General features: G+C 35.6%; 1 protein-coding gene and 1 non-coding gene across 5 annotated transcripts in view; both read left to right on the top strand.

The window, feature by feature from the left end:
- The window catches only part of LNPEP (leucyl and cystinyl aminopeptidase), a 98,856-nt gene that overhangs the window by 2,584 nt on the left and 68,871 nt on the right, over window positions 1-27,401 (top strand). Inside the window, exon 2 of one of the 4 annotated variants that reach the window (XM_038532258.1) lies at window positions 19,922-20,054. The exons of the other annotated variants lie outside the window; for them this stretch is intronic. The gene's annotated coding sequence lies outside the window, so the exon portion shown is untranslated. The remainder of the gene's footprint in view (window positions 1-19,921; window positions 20,055-27,401) is intronic. 4 annotated transcript variants of the gene reach the window in all.
- Window positions 20,899-21,025, top strand: LOC119871358. The gene has a single exon (XR_005357465.1). It is a non-coding gene; the product is annotated as a small nucleolar RNA SNORA13 (small nucleolar RNA).

Raw genomic sequence — 27,401 nt, 5'->3', positions numbered from 1 at the left:
ACCTGGAAATTTGTAGAAGAGGCACATTTAGTTTCTGTTTTGTGGTTTTGTGACTTTCAGTACTCATCTATTCCAATAGGGCTTTCTGTGCTTTCCCTGTTTTCCATCAAAAGTTGCTGCTGGTGTGGCCCATTTGTCTTGGGCCCTGCTCTCTGCCTGCTCTGCCTGCTGATAATGGGTTCATTTGATGAATATCCTATGTTAACCTGTCCAGGTAACATGCTGCTTCAACCTGTTTAATATGCTTATCTCCAGAAAGGTTTATAAGAAGAGACTTCAGTGTCAGGAATTTCCACTGGGCTCAGGAGTTATTTTTGATCTTGCCCTTGGGAGGGGACTGCTGACTGTTACACTGCAGACTGGATATCCAGTCTGGCTTTGGATTCTTGGTGACTTTTCTGGGGAGAAGGATGTGCTGGACTAGTTACTCAAGATTGATTTGGCAGTAACTATTATGTCTTGTTAGGCCGTTAGAGATGACTTCTTAGGAAGTAGTGATTTATATATCACTAAAACCCAAAAAAATAATGGCAACTCTCTAGATCTTTTGATACATGTACTAGGTTATGGCAGGTAGTTATTTGATGACTGTGTTGCTTTATTTCTCTTTATTTCTTCTCATTTACATGCAGGATTAGAGTATTTCAGAAGAATTTAAATTCATGTTAAGGAATGTAAATGCCAGGGCTCACTCTTAGAATCTGATGATGGAGTTCTAAGGTTAGGGCCAGGAATGTGGGACTTCATTTTGAGGATACTAGAAGTATTCACCAGAAGGGAGCTTTTGAGAACTTAATTAGGTAGGCAAATTCAGGATTTGGAAGCATATTAATGGAGGACTTTTTTTTTCTTCTATGAATACATATATAGTAGACATATAACTATAACTATAACTATATATATATATATATTCCACCCCCTCCCCCCATGCTTTTTAGTTTGTGGTATCTGGAGGGTGGAAAAGCATTGATATTTTGAAGTCCCAGAACTGAAAACATAATTTAAATGGTTCATCATTTTTTTTTCTTATGAACAAAGCTCCCAGGAAACACTTTGGTACTACAGCCTGGTTTATAACCAAACAAGGGGAATTTACCTGTCTTACAAACTGTCTTTGTTTTTGTTTTCAGATTGCCATCCAATTGAAAATATTCCCCAACTTCCAAAATGGGAAATCTGGAAAACAAATTAGACAATTCATGGGTTGTAAAGCAGTATAAAATTGTGATTTCATCTTTTGAACTTAAAAATAACAGTTGTCCCATAGTTATACATTTTCTTTTTTAAAAAATGGTAGCATCATCTATCAAAAATATGAACTTACCACATTATTTATATATATGCGTGTATATATATATATATATATATATATATATCTTCTGTGATAGATGGCCACCATGAAGGAAAATCCTTAAAAAATGGAAGATTGTTTCTCCGAGTGATGGAATATAAAGTAAAATATATATCTTTATCCTTCTGTCTTGAGTTTTCCATTTCACGTGAGTGAAATAGGACTGTACAGGAATCAAGTGTTAACATCATTCAGTATTCTAAAGTTAAGGCTGTAATTAGAAAGTATCCATTTTTAAAGAAAGCAGTGTTGGTTGGGGAGACCTTTGCTTTGCATAACAATTTCCAAAAAAGTGTGTCGTGAGACAGCATATTTTAGGAATGATTAACATCGGTGGTTATCCCTTATCCATAGGTGATCCTTGAGAACTGAAAGATACATAACTGGAAGATTGGTTATAAGGAAATTATCATATAGAAAATAAGCCAGTAATTCATTCAAACACTGTCTTTTGAATGCTCACTTACAAGGAGATTTTTCTGCTGGGCCCAGTTGCAAGAAACCCACAAACCTGTCAGCAGATACTGCTGACCTCAATAAGAGAAATGAAATGGAAGAGTCTAGTTTTGTATTCATGCTAATATAAAACTAAGAAGTATGGAAGAAACAAAAAAGCAATGAAACTTTAAGATAGTTTTCTAATTAGGAAGCAAATGTACAGAATTGTCTTTATTACCTTTTCATGTAACATCTCTTACCAGTAAGTTCACATTTGTAATGATTCATTGTAATACTCCTGTTGGGAAACAACAGCATTTTGAACCCTCTCTGTGAAAGCATTAGGAAATTGAGATATGAAGGAATTTAGCCAAGGTTACCCCTGAAGTTGCGATGGATCTAGATTAGGCCAATGTCTCTGGGCCGTTGAGGTTAGGACAGTGTCCCTGTGTTCTGTTGGTTAGTTACCTCATGTCTCCAAAACTGTAGGAGGTTGGAATGAGGGCTAATAATATACTAGTAGATCTTTCCATAATATTATTGGAGCAACCAGAGAAAGCTTTTTTTTTTTTTTTTCTTTTTTAACTTTGAATCCCTAGATATGTACATTTTCTGAGCATTCACAGGAAACCAGGGTTGGGGATGGAGAGAAACTTTGGGTGATTCAGCTCCTTGTATATCCATCCAGTGGCCTTTGAAAGAAAGCTGCTCATTGCCTTGGTGTTTCTTCTATGTCGTAAACATGACAGAACATAGTTTTTGTTCCTTAGTTTATGGAAGGATGGTCAGGATTCCCTTGTAACTTGATTCGTTGTTGTAATCCAATTGTGATTGTCCTGGGATGCCCTGTAGGACTTTGAATCCAAAGATATTTAGGGAAAATTGGGACTTAAGAGAATAAGTGATGAAGATGAAAGAAATGTAGAGGTTTAAGGAAAAGGGGAAAGCTGATAGGCAGAGATTTCCTAAATGGTCATGTCTTGAGCCTTGCAAATCTTTGGCTGAGAAATGACTTTAGTTTGGGGAGCAGGACACTGATGTATGAGGTTGAAAGATGGAGGAATTGAAGTGGGAACAGGCAAGTAGGTGGATCTGGTTAGGCAAAAGTAATTGAAGGATGGGGGGATTAGTGAGTTAAGACTGGCATCTTATCTTATCTCCCTGGAAGGAGATGACAACATTTGCCGCAAGTTAAGTGATACACAATGTACTTCTCTGTCTCATAGTCAGAAAATTCATAGTTATTTGTAAGGTAAGACTGTTCACTTTCCTGGGGGCGTCTGGCTAACTCAGTTGGTACAGGATGAGACTCTTGATCTCTTGGTTGAGTTCAAGCCTCACATTGAGTGTGGAACCTGCTTAAAAAAAAAAAAAAAAGACTTTCCGGAATGTTTTAGGTTTCAAGAAAAACATCACTAAGAGGAATATGGAGTCATTGACTTTGTAGGAGCATAGTGATTGCAGTTACTGCTTTTTAGTGCCTGGTTTTCCTTCACTTTTCCACTGATGCTTATGATTGAAAAATGAATTAATTTACTTTTTAAAAATTTCAACCTTAGCATCTAAACCAAGAGGAAACCAGTTCATTTACCAAAGTAAAGAAAATTCAGGCTTTCAAGGGTGTTTGAAAAAACAATGGAGAAGCAAGTTCAATAGTAAAAGACTCTTTGAAGTTCTTTTCCGTTAGAATGTTTTGCTTAATAAAGGCCTCCTGAGCATTCCTTCCACATATTTCAAGAATGCAGCCACCAAAATAAAACTTAAGCTGGTTGTTTGGACTTTTTGTAGATTGAGGGGTTGGGTAGTCCAGAGTTTTGTCTAGACCCCTGGTGGTATCCAGGGAGGCCAAGCTAGTGGATCTGGGAAGAAGGGTAAGGTAAAGGTAAAGGCTTCTTGATGCGTTTATGGGGAGAACTTCCTAAGCTGGGCTAACAGGAGAATGGAAAGTGTAGTGAGAGAATGAGTACCTTTGTGGGTTGGGTGAGCTCTTTCCTTCATGGGCCTTGGAGCAAATAATGACCAGGCCTGTGTGGTAGTGTTTCTGAGACAATTGCCCCAGGTGTCATTCACTGCCCTAGATGAACTTTCAGGTGGGCAGGGAGGCTTTGGACCATGATATTTCTCACAGCTGAAACTGTTATTTCATAAGATTTAAAAGAGTTTTAGAACAGTCATCATTTCAACAGCATTACACCATTCCAAGGTTCTTTTTAGAGGAGAAATGCATGGTAATTAGTGGGAGTAATTGAGGACAGCTAAATGCTTTAAAGATCTTTCTTTAATTTGGTATTGGTAGTGTGATTTGATGACAAAGTAGTGTAATCCTTGCCTAGTTTCTTCTCATTCCATAATTGTCAAAATGTCCTCAATGGTTAAGAAAGGGAGGCTTCTGTGGCCCTTGGAGCTTGGTGGTAGGCACTAGTATGTTCAACAGTTATCAGAATAATGTCCATGAATTTGGGCTGATTCCTCTTTTATACATATTAGCAGTATTTTCTCTGCCCTCTAAACTAAATGCGAAGTACCTAAGCCCTTTGGGCCACTGACATTGTCCTTTCACTCTCTAGATTGGTGGCGAGTTTAAGAAAACTCTTGAGTGTAGAGTATTGAGTATTAGTGGGAGTAAGAAATGCTTTGCTCTTTAGAATAGCAGCCTCACTTCCATTTACATCAGTACAGGCTACTGAGAGGCTTGCTAAGTTTTTATCTGGAGGAAGCACACAGAAAAATAATTAAACGTAAAAGGAAAGTCCAGCCTGATTTGGGAATTAGATAATAGTGTTTTGAATTAGGTAGAAATAAGCAAATGTTCACTAAAGAGTCACTAACTTTGCTCCAGTGCAGTTCATTGCAGTTGAGTACATAATTCTGTTTTAGTTAATTACCAATTCAGGAAACACTATTGAGATAAAGATTTGAAGAATCCATGCATAGAAGCTTTTCTTGGCAGATAATGAAATGACAATGACTATTGGTAGACAAAAATGCTGCAATCCCAGACTTTTGGATAATCGTCACTATCATCATTTTTAAATGAGTTAGTGATAGGCAAACTGACCCTCAACAAATTGTAAATTTATGGCAAAGTTTTTGCTATGAAGATTCAAGATTATCATTTACCTTGTGTTTTATTAGTCTGATAAGTCAGAGGGAAAAGTATTTCAGAATTATCAGCAAAATAATTTTTTTTTCCAAATCCCTCTGACATCAGTTCTAGCAAATTTATTCACCAGTTGAGGTATTTTCTAACTCATAAGCATTCTGCATACATTGAAGAGTTCTCATATATTTTCTTTGGAGATCTTTGGTGCTATGCATTCTCTTTAAATCACTCACAGGTGTTCTTTATGCCTAATGCCATTTTTCATTTTAAATAAAGAATAACGATAGGTTAAGATTCTTTTGAAACTATATCCAAATAGTTTATGGAATTAAAAATAAAATTTTAGGTTTTGCTCTTTAGAAAGTATTTGAAGTTTTGTAGATTTACTCAAGAGATTAATGAACACAAATATTTAGGCATCATTATCAGTTTCAATTACTTCTTATGGCTGAGTCTTTCTCAGGGGTGCCCTGAGGATTGTCGAGGTGTGTGAGACTTATGTTATGAGGAAATATTTTTTAAAAATACTATACCTGATAAAGATTGTAAATTTGTTTGGAGAACAAGTTTGATATAAATATAAACATTATGCTAAATAATTTAGCCTTGAAAAGGAAATTGAAAAATTAAGCTCAATTTTATTTTTTACCCACAAGGAATGACTGAGATTAGCTAACTTCTAAGCGAGTAAAATAGCATATCTTTATGTGAATTCTGGTCATTATGACAGTATTCCACACTGTTTGTATTCTTTAGTCCGTGGAATATCGTGCTGCCCTGCCCTGCCTTAATGTGATGTGTTTTAGGTGTCCTCTAGCCTGAATCTTAACTAGAGTATTCCTTCTGTGGTATCAACGGTGTTTTTGAATTGGTGATTGTTCAGTAGAATTAAATGGTTATGATCAGGACTTTATACATTATTGTAAATTTTACTTCTTCTCTTTGTTCTTTATTAATTTCATTCTAACAACCAGGGAAAAATACAGGAATACACATGTATATTGAATTTATCGTACAAAAAGTTTTTTAGGAGATGAATGCTTTGGACTTAAGTCTGTTTTATTGAAACCAGGTAATACTAAGATTCGAATGTACTTAAATTATTTTCTTTTATATTGTTATTTTCTTTTTAATTTCTTCTTACATCCTAATAGCCTTACTGCATCTGTTTTTATCAAGACTAAAAATATTGCAAACCAAAATTAGTGTCCCACGTCTCCTTGCTCCATTCTTCTTTTGGGGAGTGAGTAGTTGGGGTCAGAGAAAAACCATAGAGGGAGTATTTTAATACGGATTCTTCTTATATACCATTTTAAACTGTATCAGCTAACCAGTATTTTTAAAATTTGTTTTTGACAGGCCCCCACTTAACTCTTTTAAAGAAAATAATAGCTTTTAAAAAGATATCCCTCTCAAATAAATATATTAAAATATACCTTCACTATGTGCTAACTTGTTCCAAGTTGTGTTCTTAAAGCTGGAATACAAGTAAGTGCAGTATGCTTTCTGCCCTTGGAAAATTTACTTTCCAGCAGAATAAATAAAAAAAAAATGTGTATGAGCACACAAATTAGTACACTCTCTTTGAAAACAGTCAGACTTGGAGGAGCGCAGGTCCTGTCCCACATTGCTTTCCTTAAATATATTTAATTTTATACTTTGTTTTTTCATTTTAGAGATCTACCCATGAATCTACCCCCTTTTGTAAGGCTACTGCATAGTGTAGCATAATGGTGAAGAGCAATTCATACTGCCAGCATTCAAATCCAGGCTCCTCAGTCACTGGCTCTGTGACTCTTGTTTTAAAGATACTACCAAGATGCTTTCTTTAATAAGTTTTGTTAAAAAACCAAAATGTGCACAGAAACTCAAAACCTTTTCTAATAACATTTGAGATCTGGAAGACATGGTGGTTTGGGCATATTCCTGCCATAATGAGATTTTGAAATTTGGGAAACAAATGATATTTCTTGTATTTGTTTACTAAAGGCTAGAGGCCAGTATAGGAGGATTCTTTGCATTTCATATTTATTAAGAATTATGCATTTGTAACACTTTCAGGGAAGTGTTGCCTAAGTAGAGGAACTATTCATTTCTACATTCAGTTTAATTCTGGTTTACATATGTTTTCCTGGTTCTTTCCAGCAAGTGTAATTTGCAACACCTTGCTGTTCATACAAGTAGGTCTTGTTTTCAGTGTTAAATCAGGTATTAAATATATTTTGTCTCTTAGGTGGGGTTGAAGTAGTTAGGAATTTAAGACCAAAAGGGGTAGTGTTAAACATGAAGGTATAGAATAAAGGTACTTCTTTAACTGGTAACAAGGTCTGTATTTCATAGGCATCAGGAATGCAAACAAACCTGTCTATCATACAGTGTGTTTCAATACATACCTGTTTTGTGTTTTCACAGAAGCTTAAGAAACTAGTTTTACTAGTGAATTTCTATTTCTTCTAGTACCTGTTTACCCTTACTTTATTATTATTTTTGCTGAATGAATGTAACTTGGCAACACCTTTTTGGATCTAAGAGTCTATTGTGAATTTTGGCAATTCACCTCCCTACCTCCATCCTGCCAGAAGTCTCTGGGTCTGTTGTTTGTTTTTTCTCACAAAGATAATATTCTGAACTTCTGAATCATTAGTGATTTTGACTAAACAGCAAGGTGAAGGAGGTAAGAAATAATCTTTTAAGTATTTGGTGGCTATGTGAGTGGATTGCATTGGAACAGAGTAGAGACATTCTTCTCCTTGAGTCAGGGTTGTTCCTGGGAGACCTCAATGTTAGGAAGATAGCGTTTTCCCACAGGAATAAATTATTGGAGTTCACAGTTCTGCCCAAGAATGTCCAAGGACGCATAAATGGTATATTATGAAAGCAGAGATACCACTTGTTTAGGACTCCATTTTTTGAATGGTGAAAACCACATTTTCAGTTCTGTGTTTATGTACATGCTTGTTCAGCCAAGAACCATCAATTACATATGACAGGAAAAACACAGTTGTCTTATATCTGGTTCCTACCAGAGTTGACACCCAACATAGTACCCCACATGTTAGACGCACATGTTAGATGCTTTACATTAAATGTTATCTGAGACTAATACTTTACACAACTCCAAAACAAACTTTAAGTAACATTTATGTTTTTACTCTTTTAATGTGGGTTTTTCCCAAGTAAAATTAAATTTCAGTGCTCTTTTCCTTTTTCTATATATTTTTCTCTAGCAAATAGAGTAATTCCAAATCACTTTTTTTGAATGTTCGTATCAGTGTTCATTCAGCTTTTCTTTCCCCCGAAATGTGTTTTGAGTTCTTGCTGTGTTTCAGACCCTGTGCTTTGTGTAGGGAAGATAGTGCTAAATGAGAAATGGTCAAAGTGTTTGAGGGGAAGGGGGATGAAGGTTAGTGGAAGGGAATCTCTTACTCTGAAGCATTTTCAGAATCAAAATTAAAGAATGACCCAATATTTTCCCTCTCCTTTCGTCTTCTGTGCTTATCGCATAGCTAGAGAGCTGCTTTGCATTTGAGAACTACATGATGCACTTAAATCAGTTTCTCTTTTTGCAGTGCTGTGGGTCTTCTGACTGACCTGTTCAGATACTTTGGGGATCTTTGGGGATACTTTGTCTGGGGATAACTGTTCAGATACTTTGGGGACCTTTGGGGATACTTTGTCTTTCATTAGAGAGCCACAAAAACAAATACCAAGTCAATTAGATGGGACTTTTAAAAAGAAATTTCCTACTATCAGAATTGGTCAAAAAGGCATGAACTGGTCATGCATAAGAATTCAAGTGGCCTCATGGATAGAGTAAAGTAGAGGAAGCTGTCTCATGGCTGTCACTTAGACAAAGATATTGAAAGGCAGGATTCCCCATTAGTTTACACAACAGAATAACTAATGGTCTGAGTTACTGTATTACAACATGAGCTGAGGTATGAAAGCATGAATTTAGACATGACACTAACCGGAAAGAAAAAAATGTAGATGTTTCTGTTCTGATGTTAAAAGATAAAAATTAAATGACATTTTGAGAAGAACAACACTAACTACTAGTACCCAAGTAAAGGAGATTATAATATATAAACTGTGAAGACATTTTTTCAACATTGCCTTCCCCCTTAAAAAAAAAATCTGTATTTCCCTCCCTTACTTAGTATATTTATATACCTTATACCTTACTTTATTTATATATCTTACCTTATACCTTACCTTATTTATATATCTTATACCTTACTTAGTATATTTATGGAGTTTTTATATAGAAATGGTATAGGCAGTATATTAGCTCAACCTGCTGTAACAAAAAACTGTAAGACTTAATTAGTGACCTAAACCAAAGAAAAATTATTTTCTTACAGTTGTAGAGGTTAGGAGTCCAAGATCAAGGTGGCAGCGTGGCTGGTTTCTGGTAAGAGCCCCCTTCTTGGCTTGCAGTTGGCCACCTTGCTGTGTCCTCACATGGCTTTTCCTCTGTGCCCAGATCTCTGGTGTCTCTCTCTCTCTCTCTTATAAGAGCACCAATCTTATTAGCCCCACTCTGATGACCTCATTTAACCATTATTATTTCTTTAAAAGCCCTGTCTACAAGTATAGTCACATTGGGGGTTAACACTTCAACATGTGAATTTGAGGGGAATAGGGAACCCTCGTTTTGGATAGTTTATTTATCTCAAGGTAAAGAAAATTGTGTTTTTCCATAGGAGCAAATTATTAGAGTCTATGTTCCTTCTGCCTGAGGATGCTGAAAGGAACACAAATGGTTCAGTTCTTTTTTTCTGGACCCAGGAATTCAGGGTGATTCAGAACCCCTTGCCCCTGCCTGCCGTACTATAAAGTTATGCAGACCACCTATATTTATTTTTCTTTCTTAATAAGTTTCTCTATATGCTTTTTTCATACAGTATAATGAAACTGCAGTGCTCAAATTATGATATCTGGAAAGTTTGGGAATTTTTTTATCTTTAAAGGCAAGAGTTATGCTTCTCAAATCTTAGGGTATCAGGACCCCTTTTATACACTTCAAAATTATTGGGAACACCTAAGAGGTTTTGTTTATATGGGTTATATCTCTGATATTTACTGCATCAGAAATTAGCACTGAAATTTTTTAAAAGATAAAAATTAATAAGTTAGTAGATTCCATACTAACAATAAAAAACCTTTTACATGTTAACAGAAATGACATTTTGGAATGAAAAATAGCTATCCTCCAAAACAAAATAGAGCAATTACCTTCCACCGTTGCAAATCCCTTTAACATCTGGCTTACTAGAAGACAACTGAATTTTCATATTTGCTTCTGTGTTCAGTCTGTTGTATCACGTGTCGTGTAGCCTATGGAAAACTCCACTGTATACTTAGGAGAGCCTGGGAGTGAAAATGGCAAATAACAGCTCGGTATGAAAACAGTTTTGGCCTTGAAGGCCACTAAGAGTATCAGGGATTCTCAGGGGTACTTATGCTGTGCCTTGAGAACTATTCTAAAATTCTAAAACAGGTAGAAAGTGGAGCTGATGGAATTGGGCAGCAAGTGTCTTAAGATAAATCTAGGTCATAGGAGAAGGAAATGTCCTAGTCAGGCATATCTGACGAGCCACACCTCAGATGCCTTGGTTGTTTGAGGACTCTAAGGTCATTTTATTTCAGCCCTGGATGGTTCTAAGGAGGGCACAGATTTAAAAAGAAAAACAAAACATTCAATTGTCTTTTAAAAAATTGATTTTTATCTCTTTTCTGTTTATACTTGCAAGATTTTTTAGCAAGTTTCCCCTCTTTCTCAATACCCCCTCCCTCCAACATACACTTTATGGATGTATTGTTTAATTTCTCAGCCCTTGAGTGATATCTTAGACTTATCTTAATTATAATGAATTAAAAGCTTCCAAAGTTCAATTATTTTTGATTTCTGCTTGTCTTGGTCTGTGGAGTCCAGAATGATATAAAACCCTTTGTCCCATACCTGCCCCCTCATAGAATGACCTATACCTTTAAGAGAACTAAAGTCAACCCTCTTTTTTTTCTCTGGTCTCTTTGGGGCCTGAATAACTAGGACTGATCTACTTAAAACTGTCTTGCCTGGGAAAGAAGACCTATGGTAAACTGTGATCACATGTAAATATGTACATCCCGGCATGTACACAAAAGTTGAGCCAGCTGAGCTAGAGTTCTAGAAAAATAGGTGATATACTCACGTGTGCTAACACATCCATTCAAAGTACTTTGAAATAGTTATTAAAGAGAAAGCCATCAACTCTCTTGGTGTTTATAAGAAGTGTCAGGAATACTTTTAAACAGGAGACCTTTTACACTTCCTCTGTGTGAGTGGACAAAAAGTAGTTTTGTTACAAAGTCATGAAGTCTGGTGGGTGATTGTGTAGTTATTGTTCAAATAAACCTCTCAAATTGACCTTTTTATAATGAAAATCAAGAGTACCAAAGTGTTGCATATTCCTGATTCTTGGTGTTACATTTTTTAAACGTAAAGTCAAACAAAACAAAAAAGCTTTACAATTTATCCCTCCCTCCATCCTGAGGACCCTGAGATCATGACCTGATCCAAAGGTAGATGCTTAACTGGCTAAGCCATCTAGGTGTCCCTACTTTATAGAATTATATATAAATAGAATTATATAGATTTTGTATAAATGGAATCATGTACCGTTTTTTTTTTTTTGGCCTGTATTTTTTTTTTCACTCAGTATAATTTATTTTGAAACTCATCCATGTAATACCAGTAGTTCCTTTTTTTCTTTTTTCTCTTTTAAATTGCTGATTCGTATTTTATTGTATTGATATACCATCATTCGTTGGTTCACCTCTTAATGGACATTTGTTTCCAATTTTGAGTTATTATAAAGCTGTTGTGAACATTCAAATACAGGTCTTTGTGTAGTCCTTTGTTTTTGTTTGTCTTAGGTAAATACCTAAGAAATGATTGATAGGATCATCAGGTAGCTGTGTTTTAACTTTTTAAGAAACTGCCATCTGTTTTCCAAACTGGTTTTACCAATTCACATTTCCATTAGGAGTGAGAGTGCTTATTCTCTATGTCCTTGCCAATATTTGGTATGATTAATTTTTAAAATTTCGACCAATCTAATGTGTGCATAGTGGTATCTCAGTGTGGTTTTAATTTCATTTCCGTGGTGACTGCTGATGTTGAACATATTTTCATATTTTTTTGGCTTTTTTGTGTGTGTGAAATATGGCTGTTTAAATCTTTTTGCCCGGTTTTTGAGTGATAAGGGTTGTTTATGTATTCTGGATACATGTTTACACAAAAGTATTAAAAAAAAGGTTGCACAAATGTGCAATATATATTAATACAGTTACTATATATATTACACAACCACATATAATAATTGTTCCATGTACATAAAAACAATAAAGGTGTTATTCTATCATTTTCTGGCTTCCGTAGTTTTCTGTTAAGAAACCTGTGGTGGGATGCCTACCTGGCTCTACACAGAGCTTGCAGCTTGTGATCTCTGGGTCATGAGTTCGAGCCCCACCGTCCGGCACCTGCTCCTCCCTCTCCTTCTGCCACTCCCCCTGCTATGTTCTCTCTCACTCTCTGTCAAATAAATAAAATCTTTAATAAAATTCTATAAAAGTAGAAAATAAACTAATCTGTAGTAACAGGAAACAGGTCAGTGACTGCCTAGGAATGAGGATGGAGATAGAGTTTTCTTTGAAAAGAAAACCAAAACCAAAAAAACTTGTCGTAATTTGAACCAGTGTTACCCTATATATGATATATCACTTTTTTTCTAGCTGGTTTCAACTTTTTCTTTACTTTTGGTCATTAGCAGTTTGGTTGTTTGGGTCGTGGTTTGGTTGTCTTTGGACTTTACTCCCCCCCCTGCCCCCCCCAAGATTCATTGAACTTCTTGAATTTATAAGTATATATCTTTCACCATATTTGCAAAGTTTTGGGCCATTGTTTCTTGATAATTTTTCTGTCTCTGTTTTTTTCCTGTCATTCTGGGACTCCCAATTACATACAATTACATACAATTATATGTTAGTTCTTTTGCTACTTTCTTACAGGTCTCTGTGGCACTGTTCATTTTTTTCCTCACTCTTTTCTGGGGATTCTTCAAATAATTTGTTTACCTATAAGAAATATTTATTGTCTGATATGTGGATCATAATCAAAATTGACCTTCAGTTGAACTTATAAATAGCTGGAGTAAACAGCTACAGTGGGTTCAGTGAAGAAATCTAAAGTAAAACTTAAAAAAAAATCCCACACAGTATGATTTGCTGTAAACTTTTAAGTTGCTAACTGAAATGTTTTTTAAGCAAGTTGGCCAATTTGGTGTTTTAGGTATGGGGTGTCATTTCCTATATTACTATTCTTTTATCAGTTAGGACGGTGAGTTCTGTGTCCCAACAAAGAGCAGTGCAATTATTTTTTCCCTATGATGACTGTGTTGAGACCAGTCTTTGTAAGAAGATGGGAAAGTAATAAAATGTGTTAGAAACATTTGCATTAAAAAACAAATTTTAAAAATTAGTAAAGTTTCATCTCTTAGCCAGAAAACTCCTACATTTATGATTATGCAGACTCTGCTGTCCCAAGTATCATGTTTTCCAGTTCTAGGATTCACCTAGTACTAAAGGGTAGAAGGAGACAGTGCATAGTTTTCAAAAAATCAGCTATATTACAACATGAGAAATTTCCCTAAAAATACAATTTTTTCAATCATATTTCGTCTCTGTTTTGTCTGAGATCAGGATGGAACCATGTTGCTCAGTCTTGAACTGTCAACCTGTTTGTTCATTGTAATGTGTTCATTTTTCTTTTTCTGGTTTGGCCTTAAAGTCTTAAGAATTCATTTTACTATGAAATGTAAAAACTCATTTTTAAAAAAACATTATAGTTCTTTGCTCTTTCATAGGAAAAAGAATAGAATAAAGTAATAACTCTAGCATCTTATATACTTGCTATTTAGATAGATGAGTGCTTTACAACATTATGAAGTTCTATTATCTGAAATGGACTCATTTAAAAAAAAAAAAACTTGTCTACCATGGCACAAGAACAAATGACTTATCTGAGGTTGCTTAACCATTTCCTGTAAGTCTGAGAAAGTGGTTGTTTTCAAAATCATTGAGCTGAATTTGGGTAGAACTAAACTTAGCCGAGCAGTTTGGTAGGTTACATTCACTCATCGTTTCACTTCCATCTTCCTTGTAGGAAAGTTAAAATTTAAAAATTAAAAAATGAAGTCTTGATTTCATTAATATTTCCTAACCAACTGAATAACTGAACAAAAATTAATTATAAAATATAATGGGTTTAGAGGGTAGCATAAAAAGTTTCTAGTTTTCTAAGACATCAAAAAAAAAGTTTCAGTAAAATGAGTGTTATATTTGGATAATTTCATAATCCTAACGAGTGGTAGAAAGTTCAGTTTACTGCCCGTGATGAAGTTATAACAGGGAATGTAATTGGGAAAATCAAACAGCACTTTTGAATACCTACTAAATTCCTGGTGGAGAGAGTTGTGCGAACCATCGTGTTCAGTGTCTGACACATGGTGGTAGTTGTATCAATCTCTTTGTAGTTCTTCAGCTCTGACCTAGAATAGAGGTGGCTCTGTGACCGCCCCAACCAGATCCAGAGGCTGCAAAGACATAGGACTTTTCTCTGGCACGTGGGACTTGGTTTGACATTCCCGGAGCTATTTTAAGTCCTGGCACACGATCTAGAAGGGTTTAGTTACTACAGTCAGAAAAATGTAGGTTTGAAATTTGGCCATGCCACTTACCAGCAAGTTATTTAGCCTCTCTGATTCTCACTTCTTCATCTATAAAATGTTGTGGGGATTAAATTAAATGAGATGACGTATGTAAAATGCTGATTAATAATACCAAAAGCTAATAATTATTTAGTACTTTACAGTGTGGCACTTTACTAACGCTCTGTTCTAAATGCTTTACACTTATACTATTTAATTCTCAAAACTCAATGAGATAGGTACTATTATTATGTCTATTTTACAAATGAACAGACTGAATTTGGAAAGATGAAATAACTTGCTCCGGGTTACACAGGAAGTGACCAGTCTGTTTTTTTTTTGTTTTTGTTTTTTTTTTTTTCCAGTCTGGTTTGAGAGTCATTCTTAACTACTCTGCTGTGCCTGGCTCATTGTTAGCACATGCTAAAGCCCTTAGTGAATGTTGATTTTGATCATCATAATTATTGGTGGTGGAATTAAGAAGGGGATTTTTTTTTTAATTTTTATTTTTTTTATTTATTTATGATAGTCACAGAGAGAGAGAGAGAGAGGCAGAGACATAGGCAGAGGGAGAAGCAGGCTCCATGCACCGGGAGCCCGATGTGGGATTCGATCCTGGTCTCCAGGATCGTGCCCTGGGCCAAAGGCAGGCACCAAATCGCTGCGCCACCCAGGGATCCCAAGAAGGGGATTTTGATAATGAACTTGGTGTTAACTTTTTTCATTGTCTGACCTAGTCCTGTACTAGGACCCCAGGCAGAAAGAGCATCCACATATCTGTTGATGAGGGATAAAGATGTCATGTATTTCAAGGCTCTTGGGCTTTGGAGGAAAAGCCCACAGTTGCACAGTTTTCATTTGAAGAATGCTGTACGTTCTGAATATTGGGTATTCTATTCTAAAGGGTCAGAGTTGAAGTCTGACCATGAGGCCCTGCTTGTGTTCCCATTTCCAAGATGCTATAGAATCATAGAACTAGTATGTACAGTGTAACCTCAGTTTTGTCTTAGGGAATAAATGAATCTGTAAGAATTGTACACCACAATATTAATAGCTACTGTGTGGATGATGGATAAATAATTTATCTATTGCTGTGTAACTAACAAACGACACAACTTAAGGCTTAAAATAATAACCATTTTATTTGCTCACAATTTTGTAGGTCATCAGTTTGTACTGGGCTCAGCTGGATGTTTCTTCCACTGGTCTTGCCTGAGGTCACTTGATTTAACAGCTTAATTTGGAGCTGGAAGATTTAAAATAGCTTAATTGGCGTATCTGGCCATTGGTGCTGCCTGTTGGCTGGGCCTGTCTTTCCAGCACGGTTCCTCATCCACAGGGAGACTAGCTCAGATTTATTTTTATGGGGCTTTCCGGTCAGTACAAGAGAAATAATGAAAGGGACGGGGCCTCTTAAAGCTAGGATTAGAAATTTTACAGTGTCACTTATGCAGTACCATTAATGGAAGCAAGTTTTAAGGCCATTATATTCAAGGGGTGGAGATACAGACTCCGCTTCTTAATAAGAGGTCCCATGGGAGGTTAATAGCAAGTTCTGTCCTGCTCTCCCAGGTTTCCTGCACCATCCAGGGCCATTTCTAAGACACTGCAACAGTGTTGATAATTTTTCATCAATTCGTTAACTTTAGATCTCCACAGATTAAAGCATGGTCTGTATAAATTTGAGGGAGGTTTCCTGTTTTTATACAGATAAAAAGTAGAAAGTATAGATAATAAAAATGCTCAATATACCCATAACTCCCAGAAATAACTAGTATTAACATTTTTATTTACGGTGCGTCCAACTGGATGAATATTTATTTAAAATTCTGTAAATTGCCACCTAATACTATATTTTGCACAACTTTCCATGTTTTAGATAGCAGTAAATTTTATGATATAATTAATTTTTATTTCTGATATTTTATTAGGTATGAATATATCTAGCCCCAATAGTTTCATACTTAGATTGTTTCCTTTTTCTTACTGTGTAAATAAGACTGCTGTAAACATTCTTATACATACATCTTTCTGCATTTACTCATAGGATGTATTTCTCTTCTGGAGTTACTTAGTCAAAGAATACGTTTTAAGTTTTGACATGTATTAATGAGACATGATTTTAAACATCTTGTGGTTTAAACTCATCAGCAAGTGTAACTACAGAGTAAAGTTCTTAAGTGTTGTAGTAAAATTATTCTTTAGACATTCATGAGTAGATGTATACATTATGATTTGTGTTTGGGGGAACTTAGATGTGTGCGTGCCCTTGATTGTCAGGATGAACTGTTAGGGTAAACCTTAGATTTAGATCAGTTTCCCTTTAATGTGATCTCAAATATAATGAATAACTTTGAAAAACTAGTTAAAAATGGAAGTCATAAAGAAAAATACTTTGCTCTAGTATTTCAAGTCAAAATGTGTAAATTTAGTTACTAATATTGTCTTATGGACTGAAGCTTTTATTTTGCATGTGGACCCACTGATTAGAGTTTTGTGTTCTTCTCTGCTGCCCATGATGCATCTATAATTTCCAGGTTCTTCTTTTCTTTTTTTTTTTTTCAAGTGGTTTGAGAACTTAGACACTTTGAAGCCTGGGAGCAAACATTCTGCTGTAGGGCCCTGTTTCCCCAATCTTTTTGTTTTTTCTTGGTAACACTTAATTTGGCAGCTGTGTTACTTGGGAGACTTGCTTTTGTAGGGTCTTTCTGCTGCATACTCAGCTTTCACAGAAACAGTTTTCCTCCTTTTTTTTTTTTTTACATTTAATGAAATACTTATGTAACTACAATCATAATTTTAACTAGCATGTATTGACTGGAGAACAACTAATCCTTGGCAAGAACACAGCTGCTCTGGTGGGGACATAAGTGTTTGGACCTTCTAGATAGTAGCGCTTTTGGCATCAGTGGGCACTTGGTGTCAGAAAATGTCTTTTGAGGGGAATGGAGAACATTGGCTGATTTAGAGGTTTAAGTGGACATAAGTTAAAAGCATGCCTAATTTGTTGAGGTAGAAAATTTTCTTCCTTTACTAAAGGAAATTACTCTTATTTTTTAATTCTTGTATTGCAGTTAAGGTTTGTATTAAACTACAGGTGTTTATTTGTCCCTTTCTCCTAGATCCTTTTTTTTTTTTAAAGATTTTATTTATTTATACATGAGAGACATAGAAAAAGAGGCAGAGACGTAGGCAGAGGAAGAAGCAGGCTCCCTGCAGGGAGCCTGATATGGGACTTGATCCCAGGACCTCTGGATCACCACCTGAGCCAAAGGCAGAGGCTCAACCACTGAGCCACCCAGGCACCCCGCCCCTCCTTGATCCTTTATGTGAAATTCTATATTTGAAGCATTTCATGTCCAGATTATGTGCTGTAGCCCTTGTTTGTATTTGATACTCTTTGATCATTGGCCTTCTCTAGTAGAATGCTTCCTTTTCATCTTAAATGTTCTCCTTGATAGATATTTAAAATTATGTGCTTCATAGCTACAACGTAAAACAAACAAGTTCATATTATTTGCTTCTTTCCTCCTGCACTAAAATGTTGATTTTTGCTTATTGTTGACTACAAAATTGCACAGAAAATAACAGATGTGATTAGGCTCAGGGAATAAAATGTGGTGTAGAATTTGAAGATAGTGAAAAGTTTATTGACAGTGTTTTAGTTTGGTAATGTAAAATTGATAGCTTTGTAATACTGCCCTTCAGGTTATTTTAATCAGAAAATGTGAGCATTATATAAATTTAAATTGCCTTCTTATAAAGTGTAGCTGTCATTGGTTATCTGGGTTTTATTGTGTAAATGCAATTATAGTAAATGAGCATGGCCTTTAGATACACTTAATCCCTAGAGATATTTTGGGAAGAGTTGTAGTGTATTTACAATCAAGGCAGCCATTTGGCAAATATCTCAAAAGTCACATGACTTCAAATGTAAAACCTGTGTATTAAAATCTCTGCAAAACAGAATTATCTCAAGTTACCGTCTTCCACACTGAAATCCTTTATGGGCGTTGCTGTTGCTGATCTTAAACGACAAGAGGCCAGAATTGTTGCTTATGTTATCATTTGGTATTTGTGGCACAGAAGACAGATTGGGTTTCTAGACTTTATCTATTTTATGAATTTTTTTTACTGATGTGTGCTGTAGGTGACATTTAAGCATCATCTTTTATAGTAAAAGGGGGGGGGGGGGGATGGATTGTACCAATGCATTTTAAAGGGAAGTGCTGTGTGTGTAGTTGAAAAGTAAAAGATGTGTTTATTTGCTATGATTTTGATGCTCCTACCATAATTATTTAATATATTAGCAAATAACATTTAATGTAGCACTTCATAGTTTGCAAAGTGTTATGACCCATTTATCTTATTTGATGTCTATGATTATCTAAGCAGATTGGGCAGTCATTATTTCCTTTTTACCTGTAAGAAAACTGAGGTCCCAACAACACACTAAGTGGTGGAGCCAGAACCAAAATCCACAGGTTCCTCAGCACTATGCTTTATGCCTCCTAAAGCATAATTGATTTAAATTTCACACTGGCTCTGAGGGAAGAGTACTAAGAAGTAAGTAAGAAGTAAGAATAGTCAAGTGTCCAGAAGAAATGATACGGAGTGATTCAAAGCCCATAATCACTGAAGTACTACTAAGCCCTGCTGATTTGGGACCCAACCCCACAATAGATGTTAGGAGGACCTTCTTAACCTCATAGCTAGCTTGTTAATTCTATCTTATTCCAAACTTTAGTAAGCCTTGGAGATTTAGCCCTTGGAGAATCTGTGAGTGGACATGGAGGTAATTTTCATTAATTAATACTTAATTTTAATATGTTGGGTGTTGCTACTTTCATTTCAACATTTATTATAGCTATTTTCCCTGCAGGGCACCAGGGATATGGTGATGAATGAGATAATTGCCCCTCCCTAGAAGACTGTTTCAGTGTGAAGCAGAATCTATAATTATAGTTTACCTATGCAGAACTTCCCTTCTTTATTGGCTAAACCAGGCCTTGAAATTTTTCTAAACCTTCTCACCTTCAAATTATATAATTCTGTAATAAGCAAGGAGTTCCAGAATTAAAATGTGGAAAAATTTTAGAAAAATGTACAGAGCAGGTTTTGGAACTTCATATTTCATCCTAAATGTGAAAGGCTGTATGAGCATGTCGTGTGCACAACTATCATTTGACAGATTTGAGAGGCTGCCAGGGGTTTGTAGTGTGGAAAGAGTGAGGTGACTCATGATTCGGGAATGATTGTTTTGATCTCTCCCTGTAGGCTCCGTAGAACATTGGCAGGGCGGCCAGCATAATTAACACTGCACAGTCTAATTATAAACACAACTCTGTGGACAGTGGCTACCATAGAAGAAAGCCTGTATTGGATAAACAATCAAGCTGGCAGGATTCTTGTGAGTGATGACTAGATAAGGTCAAGTTTACTATAAATCAAATTGCTTTTCCTAGATTGTCTCAGGAGTTACCATAGGGGAAAAAGGTATTTACTGTGAAAGTCTCACTGGGTTATTTTCTTAAGGGCCCATTGAAGCATTTCTTTATTGCAGTCCTTCTAACCTTCTCATCCTGAGAAAACAGGCGTCTTAATTTTTATGGTGTGCTGTTTTAGGGAGAGGAGGGGGATGGGTCACAGTAGCACACTTGTTCCAGTAATAGTTGAATTGATTTTGAAAAGGTGAAAGAAACTAGGGATTTGAAAAGCTTATATTGGACTAGTGTACTGAAGAGTGAGAAAAGCAAGTCCTGTGGGCTGAGGAAGGTGAGGAGGCTGGGCTCAGGGTGCAGCGGTGAAGTGGCCACGAAAGCCCAGGCTTGCGAGAAACTGAGACGTATGTTACACATGATGGCCTTGCACACCAGTCAGAGGCAGCACAGGCACTGTACGTGGTTGTATGTGTTTAAGGATTTGTTGAAGCGTGGCGCGGAGCTGAGGAATGACTTAGTTTAAATATAGGTTTAGCCACTGGCTCCCTGAGGTTTAGAACAAAGCTGCTGGTCCTGGAGGTGGGTTTCACAAAACTGTAAACCTGTGCTATACTGCAGGATGGTTGTATTTCTACAGAATGAACCTCAGATTTGTGATTTACCCTAAATAAAGTAGCACTTTAAATCAAATGCTTAAAAATGAGGCTTTTTTTTTTTTTTTTTTTTTTTTTTTTTGGCTTTTGCTTTTGCTTTGTCTTATTGAGAAGTACTCAGTTAAAATTTTAAATGGACACTGAAAGACATTTTTCCTTTTGCCTTTGTGTTGCCCATTCTTTTTTGGAAACTTGCGAATGTGGTGTCAAAAAAAGCAGAATCTAAACACTTTGCAGCCTTTTCCTGTCCTTGAATTTTTGGTGTAGGAGCTGTATAAGTAACAGTTTATGCTTTTACTTTAGTTTACACATGTGATCTTGAGTTTTCTGTTAAATGTATGGTTTCTCTTAAACAGTTTTAAAAAAGATTTCTCTTTTTAATAAAACAATATACAGAAATCTAAATTCAGAAATAAATGAGTTAAGTACAGGTTGTTTTTTTGGTTTTCTTTTTGCATAAGAATGCTTTTTTTTTATAACCATTGAAGAGATTTTATAAGAGGTTTTCTTTAAGTACTGCTCCAATTCCTTTTAAATTTACAAAAAAAAAATTACAAAAAAACTTACAAAAGGAATTCTAGCTTTTTATTTTAAGAGGAGGGGGGAACATATGGATGTAGCTAGTAGCATTATCCCTGGCTATATATTTACCAGACACTCTTGGAAGAGGTACAGATATAAAGCTGTGGGGCTTGTGAAAGAGAATTTCTGTCCCTAGCCCAGGACCCAGTTCTTATTTGTCTCTTACATGAACCTAACTAGACTTTTGAGAAGTGAAAAACTGGTCTTGGAGATCCATGAGGACCTGACATAACGTTGATTTTTAAGGCCAATTCCTAGGAGAATATGATTAAGAGCCAGTAATACTACTTTCCTGCCCTCCAGCATTTTTTGCTTTAAAAATTTCTGTTGTTTCAGCTTTCTATTTCTTTGATTTCCACTCTGTTCTTTATTATTTCTTCTCTTAGGCTTAATATACTATTCTTTTTGCTTTCCTAGGGTGGAAACTTATATCACTAATTTTGAACCTCTTTCTAACATAGGCATTTAAAGCAATAAATTTATTTTTTAAAATTTATTATTTATTTCAGATATTTTAAAATTCCTGTGGTTTATTATTTGGCTTGTGAATTATTTAGAAATTTTCTGCTTTCCATATATTGTCTAGATTATTATTACTGGTTTTTAAAAATTATTTCTATTGTGGCTAGGGAACATAGTCTCTAAAAAACTCTTTCGGTCTTTTAAAGTTCATTGAGATTCGTTTGATGGCCCAGTATATGTATTCTTCAGTTGTTCAGTGTAATGTTCTATAAATGTCTTTTCAGTCAAATTAGATGATGGTGTTGTTTAGATATCCTTGGCTTTACTCTTTTCTTTTTTCCTTGTTCAATCAATTTTGAAGAGAAAGATGATAGACTCTCCAGTTATGATTGTGATGTTTCTATGTCTTGAGTTTTGCCATTTTGTTTTTAATTTTGAAGCTCCTTTTTTAGATACATACATACTTAAGCTTGGTATCTTATTCTGATGAATTTATTTTATCATAATAAAATTTTATTGTAACTTGTTAACCTATTTGTGTTCTTAAATTTAAAAGTTATCTTTTATAAACAATGTGTAGTTGAGTCTTGCTTTTTTAAATCCAGTGTGACAATCTCTGTCCTTTAGTTGGAATGCTTAATCCATGTACAGTTAATGAAATTATTTATGTGGTTGTGTTTAAATCTACCACTTTGCCATTGTTTTTATTTGTCCCTTTTATTTTTGTTTCTGTTTCTTTTTTAATACCCCCTTATGGGTTAATTGAGTATTTTAAAATTAATTTTATTTTCTTTACTGGCTTTTTAGCTATCCATCTTTTAAATTACAACTTCTATCGATTACTCTAGGGTTAAAATTTGCATCTTTAACTCATTAAAGTCTGTTTATTGTGAATATTATATCATTTAACACTTATACCTGTTTCTCTCTCTTCTTTACATCTCCTACTTTTCACTGGATACTTCCATTTCCCCTTCTCACTTCACAAATATAACTTAATTCCTCTTATCCACTCTCTCTATTCTTTGTGCTCTTGTTGTCATATTTTTTATTATATAACATACATATTCTATATATGTTAAAAACTGCTTACATACTATCTTTAAGATAGTTTTAATATACAGCTTTTTAATGAAATTTTGAGAAGAATAAAGACCATAAACTTTTATTTTTAACAACTTACTCATCATTTCTGATATTCTTTCCTTCTTGCAGATTTCAGTTTGTCTGGTATCATTTCCCTCCCGCCTAGAGAACCTTCTTTATAGGATCTTGTAGTGCACAACTGCTTGGGATTAATTCTGTCAGCTTTTATTTTAGAAGATCTTTATCTCATTTTTTGAGGGATATTTTCACTGGTTATAGAATTCTGAGTTGACAGGTTTTTTTTTTTTCTTACAGCCCCTTAAAAATGTTGTTCTGTCATCTTCTGGCCCCCATTGTTATGATGAAGTTAGTGTTCTTTGTATTATTTTTCCTCCTGTATGTAACATATTGTTTTTAGGCTTTTTAAAAGACTTTCTCTTTGGTTTTCAGCACTTTGACCATGATGTAGCTAGATATGATTTTCTTTTATCTATAGTTTTTAGAGTTTGATGAGCTTTTTGGATCTGGTAATAGTGTTTTCAGCAAACTTAATACAATTTTAACTTTTGTGCCTTCAGATATTTTTCTGCTTTATTTTTAGAGTCTTTTGGGGCTCTTGTTACATATGTGTTAGACAGTCTCAAATTTCTGATACTGTATTAATTTTTCTTTGATCTTATTTTTTTCTTTGTTCCTCAAATTGGTGATTGCTAGTGATCTGCCAAGTTCATGGACTCTTCCTTCTGCCATCTCCAATCTCCTATTAAGTCTATTCAGTGAGTTTTTCATTTTAATTATTGAACCTTTCAACCCTAGAATTTCCTTTTTCCCCCTCCCATTTGATTGTGTTGTGTAGTTTCAGTTTCCTTACTGAGAGTTTCATCTGTTTATGTATTTTCCTTTCTTATTGTTGTTTAAAAACATTTTACTTTATTTAAGACATATTTCAAATAGCAGCTCTGAAGTTTTTACTAAATTCAATATTTGGGCCAATTTAAAGTCAGTTTCTAATGACTTATTTTTTCTTATGGGTCACATTTCTTGTTTTGTTCAATGTCTAGTAATGTTTTTATTATGTTTTGGGCAGTGTTGACATATTGAAGATATGCCAATTTAAAAAAAAATTTGTAGAGTGTTTTGTTTTGTTTTGTTTTTTAGTAGCAGTTTAGTTACTGGCTGATGTCCCAATACAGGTTTTTTAGGCTTTATGGTTTGCCGGGAGAATATCTGTGGAAAGCTCAAGGGTTTTTTTCTGGCTCCCCTAACTTAGCACAACTCTTCCGCCAGATTCTTTTTGCCTTGTGAATTTTGTTAGGGCTTGGTTTTAGACTTTGTTAATGTGGTCTAGAGTTGGTCTTCTTCTAGGGTGTACTTTTTCCCTTAAAGTGAAGCCTTTCTAGCATTTCAAATTGATATGCAGATTGGTCATGAGTTCTCTTTATTCAGGCTGGATTAGATTGGCAATGTTTCCCTCTGTTGCTTGACCTTATTACAGCCGCTCTTTTGTAAGCCTTATGTAGTTACACCCAGCATTGGTTAAGGACTCTCAGGGAACCCTTATACAAACTTCTGTGGTCCCTACTCGGCACAGTCCTGCCCTCTCCAGTGTCCGGCCATGCTCTACTAGGACTCTAACTCACTATACTACAATTAGAAAGTTGTCCCAAGGCAGAGAACCAAGCAAATGTAGGCTCACATTATTGTTCATTTATCCAGTAGCTAAAAATAGTTGCATCATTTTGTCCAGTTTAATAGTTGTTTACAAGAGGAAGAAAAGTCTGGTATCAATTACAGTGTCATATTGGAAGTGGAGGTCTCCCTTTTTTATAATGTGTTGGAGTGAACTTTATAGGTAAGTTGAAAGGGAAAAATAAATCTTGGTCTCTCCTAGAATGAAATAAAGTGAGCTTATGGTGCTTATGAACTGACCATTTCTCTTTGGTCTTCCTTCCTCCCACCTCTATTCTTCCATTCATGACTATCCTAGCGCTCTAGTCATAAGAGAGGCAAAGTGGGAAAAGGGAACAGAAGAAAGACCTTTACTTGGATCATGCATCCTAGGTTGTGACCCTGGACCTGTCAATTGGAAAATTAAATGGGCTTTTTGAAACAGCACTATGTAAAAGTAGGAATGCATATAGGACTTTTCTGCATTAGTATTTTATGACACTGCTGATACATTGCAAGCAGTGTTTGTAAGCAAACAGGGTGTATTAGAGAAAGAGGCTTTTGAGAACATCTTTAAAACTTCTCCTGTTAGTAACTACTCTTCAGATTCTGGTGAGAAAATGATGTTTCTTAAACTCATAACTTAACAGAAGCATTGTAATCAATAGACTTTCTGAGTGTGTCCCTTGAGGAGGAATGGGGTATTGTTTTATCAGATCAGGGCTATACAGAAAAATCACTGTTTTTGTTCTAAATTCTAGTTGTTTTATTTCCTTTTTAAGCTTAAATTTTTAAAAGATGAAACCTCTTTTTGATTGCAGAGGATTGCTTATTGGGGAAATAATTACCTTGTTTGATAAGTATCCATCACTTCAGAAATTTTATAGTTTCCATTTGGAAATGATCTAGAAGATATAAAAAAAGCTTGAAGCTTTTAGCTCTGTTTAAATATATCTGAGAGGCCTCAAAAGAAGCATAATTCTTTACTGTTGGTCCAATTTAAATCTAGCAAGTTGGGACGCCTGGGTAGCTCAGCAATTGAGTGTCTGCCTTCGTTCGGCCCAGGGCGTGATCCTGGAGTTCCGGGATCGAGTACCGCATCAGGTGCCCTGCATGGAGCCTTCTTCTTTTTCTGCCTGTGTCTGTGCCTCTCTCTGTGTGTCCCTCATGAATAAATAAATAGAATCTTAAAATCAAGCAAGCAAGCAAGTTGCTGTATTACCAAATTGAATATAACCATTTTGGATCTGCCCAAAAACCCTTGTTGAAATTAGGCCTATTCTTTCAAAGTTATTCTGGCTTGTTGGTTTGAAAATATACCCCATTTCATTTCATTTTCTCAGAAAATGTAATGGTAGTTTAAAGGGATTAAAATCGTGAGAAGTTTTCTTGTTTTAATTCAAGTTGCTCACTATGTTTTTTGCCATAGCTTTACTTTTGTTGTGTTTTCTAAATTCAACCCGTTAATCACTTTCTCTCTTGCCAGCACCTTCTATGCATTTTCCCCTTAACTTTTCACCACATCCTCTCTACATATTTAACCCTGAATTATCCCATCTGCTTTCTCTACTCTAAACATTTTTTGGCATTAATTTTTTCATTTTTTAATTGTGATAAAATACACATAACATGCTCTTTCTTCTTTTAGACTTGGGTTGGTAAGCACTGCTAAAGGCATTTATGGAGACTGGTAGTATGACAAAATCTGCTGGATGTACTGAACTTCTCAGCCATGCTTTGTCCTTGGGTCATCCTTCCCTGGTCCTTTGCTCCTGTACTCCATTTTTCTCTTTAAGCCACCTGTGCCTTTCCCACAACTGCCTTTGGGCAGTTAGCCTTGATTCCTCTGTTATAGAAAACATGGAGACTCTCTGCTCTTCACCTCCTCAGCTTTTCATGCTCTTATATATGCTGCTTTTCTACCTTCACTTTCTGTCTCCCAAGTTCAGAGAAGTGCCTACTTCCCAAGGTAAATCTCTCTCCTGGAGTTTGTGTGAGGTCTTCCTGCCCCTCTGGGATATTATTCCAACATTTGCTCTGGTCTATTTCTTCACCTCCACATTTTGTCATTCTTTACTTTTCCTGCATTCTTAAAGTTGTTCCCATCTTAAACGCACACAAACAAATTTAAAGAAGGACTTAACTCTTCTCTGTGCCATACTTTCTTTTAGTTTGGCCCTATGTTATGTGTTTTTTTTTTTTTTTCCCTTGACATGTAACTATGTACCTTGAAAGAATAGCCTGCAGCTCTTGCCTTCCATGTTAATTTTCCATTCTTTGGACTGTTGATGTTAGGTTCTCATTCCTACCATGCACCTGAAGTGACCTTCCTTCATAAAAGTCTCTTCCTTCATGAAAACTTCCTTTGTTTTCTGGGATGCTATTGTCCTAGTTTTCCTACCTTTAGTAATGTTCCTTCTAATTCTGCCGGTCTTCCTCTGCCCACCTCTTCAGTGCTGATGCTCTCTGACTCTTACCTCTTTTCGCTTGTCTGCATGATTTTCATTTTGTATACATACCCAGGTGATTCTGAAATCTGAATCTTCCATGCAGGTGCCTGTGTTGAGTCCAGATCCACGTAACCTAATCTTCAAGCAATCCTATAAAATAGTTAGGTTTTCCACATTTATAGGTAAGGAAATTGAAGTGCAGGGTTGTCTGGTAACCCATTTGAGATCATGCAGTAAGTCCAAGAGGCAGGATTTGAACTTCTTTCTAAAGTTAGGTCTTTAACTCTGTAATAAGCTGTTAGTCAAACATCTCCACCTGGCTGTCTGACATATATTAAATAACAAATGCCATCCCCTGACTCCATTCTCATTACTCTTCTTCTTACAGCCACCACCCCCCTAAAAAAAAAAAAAC

Source organism: Canis lupus, chromosome 3 (genome assembly GCF_011100685.1).
Source record: "Canis lupus familiaris isolate Mischka breed German Shepherd chromosome 3, alternate assembly UU_Cfam_GSD_1.0, whole genome shotgun sequence".
NCBI lineage: Eukaryota > Metazoa > Chordata > Mammalia > Carnivora > Canidae > Canis > Canis lupus.
The sequence above is the reverse complement of the archived record's forward strand: the minus strand, read 5'-3'. Positions and strand labels throughout refer to the sequence as shown.